Genomic DNA, 7980 nt, shown 5'->3' with positions numbered 1-7980 from the left:
GCCATTCATTCCCTATCCTCTGCAATATGTTTTGTTTGACTGCAATATCTACAAACCAGCAATCCAATGTCGTGTGAATCTTTCCTTCCCAATGACCTCTCCTATAGAGTTCTTACGTGCTTTTTAAGGGTCTGTTTTTTCCCAGAGGTCCTTGAGATCTTTTTCTTCTTTTTTCTTCAGTCTGTCATAGACAACATAAAATTCATAGAAAAGTTAAAAAGGACAGTAAGCCTCTAAAGCATTTCACTAGCAAGACACTGTGGTGTGCCCCACTGCCTCACTGGCCTGTAGCATGGACACAGCGCCCAGTCAGTCCATTTATCAGAGAGTTGGAGGATAGTAAGAGAAGGCGTCCTAAAATGAGCAATCAAGTGAAATAAAAACAGGAGTGGATTCTTCCAGCTTTATTTGGCATCCACTTTGTTTTATAGTTTATTTATGTTTCTTTTTAGTCATATGCCTTGTTCATGTTTCTGTGTTTCCTCCTGTTAGCCTCTCTCTTAAGGTAAATGACTCATTAGATCACCAAACCGTATAACATCTCTGCATGCTAATTAAACAACACTGAAGTATTATTATATAAGATATAGATCCTTTATTGATATAGTTTTATATTCATAACTGATACAAAACATTCAAAGTCATAGAATATGACTGAGTGTTTGCAAAGATTTACTTGTTTTGCAAAATCCAAGTTGAAGCCATGAATGAAGGACAAGTATTTGCATTTGACTTATAATACTATGGCAAGGAAGGTACTTGTGTAAAGAGTGTAAAACAGGGGCAATAACGGGGAAAAACAACTCACGTAAATCTCTGTTTATTCCAAACACCATTTTACTTGAGTACCAGTATGCACTCTTCAGTACGCTGTGGTGAGATATATTCTCAAAGTGCAGGCTTTGGGGCTGGGTGCTCTGCAAAGACAGTACTCACTATATGGTGATGCTGCCACAAATCTCTAAAAAGAGAGAGCACTAGGGTATTAATCCATAACTTTTAAATCAAATTCACAGTAGTTCTGCTATTTGTCATGCTTGTTTAATTAGCCATTTTATACAGTACTGAGTCTTAGTCGTGAGAGTATCTCTTGAAGAGCATAGAGCAATAGCTCTTAATCCATACCAAAGGAATAATTGCTAATTTTAGTTCATAGTGTCTGTTTGCTAGGTGCATGTAACTTTTACTAAGATTTCCTTTGTTCCAGCTAAATTTTTTTTTAAGCTTAACCATATATTTTGGCTGTGTATCCCATTAGACAACGCTGTGTTCATTTTTTTCTTTGTCGCCAGTAGAATCATTTTCATTGTCCTTTCCAGTTAGGACACAGCTGTATTCTAGCAGTGTGCTGTGCTGCCTTGCCTCTCTTTCAGTCTCACTTTGAGTTTTGATCTTGAATAAGAAATAAATCATGAAGCTCATCCCTAGTAAAATGATGAGGAGCAGAGTAAGTAGCATCCACAGGTTCGTGTGACCATGTGCTTTGTCCTTTTTGGCATCTGTAAATAAATACAAAGGAAATAGAAGTGGGTGTACTGTAGCCATAAATAAACATGAAGAATACTGAAAACTATTGGTCTAATTTCCCCCTTAATTACCAGGTTGTTAATCAGCAACCCACATTTATGAAGGAAATGGAATATAACCACAACATCTCCTGGCCTTCTTCCACTGTTCTCTTGGGGCAAGGATAGGAGGGTGGGCAAAGAAGCTATGATAATTAAGGTGTAGATATTATTGTATGGGGTTTTTAGGATAAGCGTTATATTAAAAATCTATCATAATGCCTCTGTGTCAGTCTCCCTCATAGATCTTAGCATGCAAAAGAAGGAGCAAAGAGGGGGTGATCAGTTTACCAAAGCACTTAGTTATCCTGGGATGCCCTAGGTGTCTCATAGGTAGTGCTGAATTATGCTGGGAATGAATTCAATGGCAATAAAGTAAATTAAGCTCATATAAATAAATATATAAAAGACAAATAAAAATAAATACGAATTCATAAAAAACCCCAAGTATTTCTTTTCATGTCTCTTTGAAACTATTGGGAAGGAAAAATAAATCCTACCTTCCACGTTTGCAGCTACTTTGAGAATAGCTGTCAAAGATAAAGACAAATGTTTAGTCAAAATCTAAAAAGGTCACATTTTCATCCTAACAGTTTCGTGTTAGCAAAAGATCTGGTAACCTGTGCATCAAGGTTACCTCATCACTTCTCCTGGAAACACATTTGCTAAATCAACAGAGATGAAAAGGTGTGATTGATTTTTAACCTGATATTCGCTGTACTAAAACTGCAGTGTTTTGCATATTAAAGCCCCCTTCTTGCTTTTTTAATAACCAAAGAATCTCCAAGCACAGCTATTTTCTGACTGGTTTAGATGGACTCTCTCTTCTCCCCTGGATAATAAATCTTGCTCTCTTCACTGGGTCTACATGCCTGCGGAGACTGCGAAAGGCTGGATCAAATGCTGAGGATATTTGACAGTTTTCCTGTATGGTACACAATTCCTTTGAGACCCAGCAGGTTTTAATTTACCATAATTCATTTACATCTATAATTACATTTATCATCTCGAGCTTTCTCATGCAGTTTTTCCCGGCCGTGCAAAGAGGGCGCCGTCTGCGAGATTTTTCCCTGCGCGCTGGGTGGGAGCTGGGTGATGGCCAGCTCAAGAGCAGATCTTCCCCGTGGGCAGCGGGAGCCGCGGGGGGGGCCGGGGCGCGCCCTCCAGCGTGGGAAGCCCCAGGAGCCGGGCTGCTGCGGCAGGAGCACAGCAGCGCATTAAACTCTGGCGTGTTTGTGAGCCCAAAGGAAATGCAACTGTTAAATTGCCCCTTGGGAGGGTGCAGGGCTCACTGTAATGTCATATTTGCTTGTGCTGAAACCCCATGCTGCTGGAGAACCTGGTGTCAGGGAATGGTCTCTGAACTTTGGCATTGCACATGGGGGCTTCTCACAGTCGAACCCAACAAATAAAGTATGTGTGGACACTGAGTTTCTGCTTTCTGATATCTCTGGTAACAAAGAATTAGCTTTCTGTAGTGTCTATTGCTCTGATGACCCAAAGAAATTGAGGAGTTGCCCTAAAAGGAGAATTTTCTTTTTCAGAAAATGCTCTGACACTGCTATGAACGTGTACGGCTGCTTTCCCCACCAGCTGCAGCTTTGCTCTGCGAGGGGAAAGGACAGAACCTCAGAAACATCCTGAACCTCGGGGTTGCGAAACAGGGCAGGAAATCGTACTTTTTTGCGGAATTAACAGCTAAACTCCAAAATACCACATGGCTGCTTGGCTCACAATATTCTGATATTTCTACTTCCTGACCAAAGCAGATGGTGCTCAGTTACACAGAAATAAAAATTAAAAAAAAAAAAAAAAAAGCTAACCAAAACACTTCTACTATTTTCAAGGGTCACTATATGCGCTCTGGATCATGCTTCCGTTCTGTTATTATTTAAATGGAATTGCTTCATCCATCTCTTACTGGAACAGCATGTATCACAGTACAGCAAGAGGAAGAAAAGCAAATTATTAATGCAACCCTTGTTCCATAGAAAGTGAATAGGAATGTTAGCAGGAAAATACGTGTGTAAGTTGGAGGGGAGCAAAATGGCAAAGGAGTTTAAAATTTTTTCAGAAAATATTGATCATCTTTAGTTATTAATTGAATATTCCTCACAGAATGCAAGAAAATCTGAAGTTATGAAGCAATAAGCCATGAACAAGGCAGACAAAAAAAAGTATAACTCTACATATCCATATTATTTTTGTCTGAAGGCTGAAACAGGTGGTAAGGAAGACTGTAAATACAGCGTTTTATGTTGGTCTTTTGTAATCACCATATGGTGCTATTACTACTGAAATAAAACCATAAACATCAAGAGCAAATATTAAAGAAGTCACTTACTCTTTGGTTTCTTACAAATATAACCCTTTTGGGAAGAGCAAGGAAGGATATTCCAGTAGCCGGAGAACGCAGACAACTGCACACAGTAATCAAGCTGGTCCTCCGAGGGCTGTCCTTCACCCCAGTTGACAAAGTCTAAGGCACTGTTGTCTTGCCAAAGCAGCTGCCCTAACATTGCAAATGTTAGTAGCAATACTAATAGTTCCACATCAAAGATTTTCACTAATATTAGTGAATATTAATATTATTACTTTACTCAGCCTAATAAAGCAATACTACTTTCTTCAAAAATTCCATCTGTGGTTATTTTCTAATGCATTTTATTTCTTTTGATTCTCTTCTTAAAAGCAATATAATTGCTTTTCCAAATTATGATTTGCAGATTCGCTAGTCATAACTTAGTTTTAATTTACAGATCCCCATATTTTTGTCTAGGGTACTAAAGTTTCAAACTGAAAAAAAATAAAGCTAGGCTTTTTTTTTTTTTTTAATTTCTAAATTATCACTTCAGCAGCAATCACTGAAAATCAAGAAACTCTTATTGTAACACTTAAACATATGCTTAGTTAAAATTAAAACATTTCTTTTTTTGCATAAACTCTGAAACAAAAATTTTGAAGTATCAATGAGTTAAAATGAATCTAAAAAAAAATCCTTTCTGATTGATTGTGGATTGACACTAGTGTTGTTTTCTTCCAGCATGTTTTCTACTGCACTCTTTTTCTGGTAGCCAGCAGCCTAATTTTCTCCATACAGAGATACAGAGAAGCTCGATGCTGTGGGGTCCAGCTGGACACCCGCAACTCCCATGCACGGCTGTGAGAAGACACAAGCCAGCCGGGATATGTTTCCCACTGGGGCACAGAGCAGACAGGGTGGGAAAGGCTTTCTCACAGACCAGGAATAGGAGACAGGTCCTCAGGGAGGGCTGAGGTCAGAGGGATGGATATATGTCATTGGTTGTGGTCTTCTGTGAAGGTCCTTGGTGACACTGCAACCGTAAGCAGCTGTGCAAAATTATCATCAGTTACAGCAATTCCTGGATCGTTCAAATTTAGAAATGAGGCCCCATTATTGCCTCAGGTATGGACAGCTGAAATTACATGTTATATCTCACTTTCTTAAAGAACAGTGCCTTCTGTGTTGTGCTTCTCAGAAGATATTCCTATCACCTCTCCACATCTTTGCTACTGAAGCAGATATAGACAAGGTATTTGAATTGAGGCAGTCCCACATGGTGGCATGGTGGACCCATGCAATATCCAAGACCCATAACTGAAGCCGAGCAAATTTCTTTTCTACAGCTTTTCACACCTATTGGATAAAACCATCAACTTCCAAGAATTTTTAGATTATACGCTATCAATCTATCTTTTTGTCTTTAACTAGCTTCTATTGTACTTCAGTTAGTTCCTTAAAAAAACCAATGTATCTTATGCGTATTTCTGTCCATTTAATGAAGTCTTTTCATAGAAGTTAAAATAGTTACCATTTACATTTCTGTATATTCCTATCCAAAAGCCACTTGTCTTGCTTGTGTGTAAGTCTGCATGCTCTACTAAAAAGTTTGATTCAGCCAGATCTTCTACGGAAGCCAACGTACCACCTATAAGAAAACCAACAGAAGATGATTGCAGGTATCCTCTGCCATAGAAGTCAGTGGTAGTTACAGCCTTTGGTATAAGATAAGGTTAATAAAGTCTCTCCTGCTGGTAGAGAGTAAGAAAGGATTTAAATAGAGACCAGAAAGTAGCGTTCAGCTGTAGGGGAACAGCACAGACTGGGAGTGACGGCATTAGAAACAAAAGACGTGAAAGCACAGTGAAGATAATGGTTTTTAAACACCAGGCAAAGTGCACATTATTTTCAAGTGATTGGATAATATTTTTCATAGGTACTATGGAGGATTATTTATTTGTTCTTCATGGTTTGACAGAATATTATGTAGCATGTAATATTGTGCAGCAAACAAATTTGCAATTCAAGCTGAAGTATTAATTTTTCTGGCAATGGTGGTGGAGGAAGAGGGCTAAGAGGATCTAAAAAGATGTGAAACAGAAGGACCCATTTCTTTTGGGCGGTATAGTGCTTCTCTTTCTCTTTCACGGCCTCCTGAAGCATGGATGAGGTAGCTGATGATTCAGCAGCGTAGGTGGAAGAGGGCCAAGGAGCAGCTCATGGTCTTGGCCAGGACCAGATGCCTCCGAGATGGGGGAGGGAAGCGTTTGCCCTCCCCTGGCTCTGCAGGCTGCCAGGGAGCCCTGCTGGTAGAGCGGGGACTTTCAGGCAGTACATGCTACCCCTTTCGGATAACACACCCCATGTTAAAAATAAGTGGTTGTTGCTATGGTATTTACTTCTGCTCTTGTGTAGGGAGAGATATGGAAAAGAAGGGATAAGGCTGGAAAGAGGTTAACCCATTTTAAAAACTTACTAAAAAGAGAAATTTTGTGAATGAAGAAATATAACAAGAAACAATCACAGCTGGAAAAAACCCAAGGAAAATTGATCTCCTTAATTTCAACATAACTGAAAAACAAACAGCATCAATGGTGAAAAATAAATGAGACATTGATTTCCTTTTTTTAATATGTGTAGATTTTGCAGCATTAGTTTTCAAGACTTTTTTAAAGTGATTTTTTTTTAATGTCAAGATCAAAATCCTATCTTTGGGCAAAAATAATAATTACCTGATTGAACGCACTGAGTCACAGACTGAGCCCAGCTCATTTCATTGGCATTGAAGTTATAGCAGTGGCTTCGGAAAGGAATCCAAGATATGTGATCGGATTCAGGACATTTTCCAGTATCCTGTGGGGGATCAGAAGGAAGTACACCTAGAAGAAATGAGATCTTATGGATGCTTTCATTCAGTAGGGATTGCAGTTCTTCAGATATGAAATCAAGTTAAAAAAACCTTAAGGTACTTAAAATATTCTTACACACACAGTGCTAGAATTATCAGTGACTATGTCAAGAGTGACAATGAGGAGCAGAACTGCTCAGTCACAGAAGAATAATTCAATGTAAGCCTGCGCTCTTCTGTGTCACCACCTAAATCAAACTTGGACTGTCTCAAAGACGTTTGAGTGTTTGGGGGTTTTGGGTTCTAGTTTATTTTGGTATAACCAACAAATTTGTATAAATAAAAGATACAGTAAAAAGCAGAAAAAGAAAAGGCAGAAAAATCCCAAACCCTCAAGAAGTTCAAATAACAATTTGATTTTAAGTGAAATATCATCTAAATCTTAGTTTACTGTGGATATTTCCCATTTAATATTTTCCTCAATACAATAAAATTTCTGAACAGCTTTAACTCTGACAATGCATGGAATAATCTGAAGCTCATTGAATATTTATGTAGTAGCCCCTCATTAGCAATGTAGCAATGACATCATGGAATGAAACAGTAACACTGTCAGTTAGTACATGCATTTTTAAAATGACTGTTGCAGATGAATAGATAGGAAGCATGGTCTGGAAAAGAAATTAAAGAAAAACTACACAAAAACAGATGAAAAGAAACTCAGAATTTCCATTAACTCTGTGTCACTAGAGCTAACAGCGGTTGCTCTAATACAAATGAGAAAGCAAAAAGGTTCAGTCCCGTCCTAAGGTTTGCCTGTAGCTTTTAATTTGTAGTATTCCTCAGTGACACCCATAGAATCACTATGAAGTATGAACTTTTGTTTGGGCCAATAACAGCCTCTTTTTTTCCCCAGGTACAACTCTTCCTCCTTTCCCCAGTTTTTAGAATCTAATAACAGTGAAGCCATAACCAGTGTATGAACGCTGCTTATGTTGAAGGAACAAAATTTATTTCATACTCAGTGGACTTTATTGATTACAATCCTTCCCACAAAATTCCTGTCAGCAAAAAGTTTCACATTCTAGACTCGAAGTGGAATGTTTAGTACTCCCACAATCTCTATGTTCTGTCTGCCTGTGATGGAGGATAACTCCTACAGCAGTTATCACCCCAGTCCAGTAAAACGGCAGTATCTTGGCTGGTGAATGACAACTCCATCAAAATAAAACATTGTTCATGCAAAATAAAGGTATTGACATTAC

This window comes from Fulmarus glacialis, unplaced genomic scaffold (genome assembly GCF_000690835.1).
Source record: "Fulmarus glacialis isolate BGI_N327 unplaced genomic scaffold, ASM69083v1 scaffold25490, whole genome shotgun sequence".
Taxonomy (NCBI): Eukaryota; Metazoa; Chordata; class Aves; order Procellariiformes; family Procellariidae; genus Fulmarus; species Fulmarus glacialis.
Note: the sequence above shows the minus strand (reverse complement) of the source record.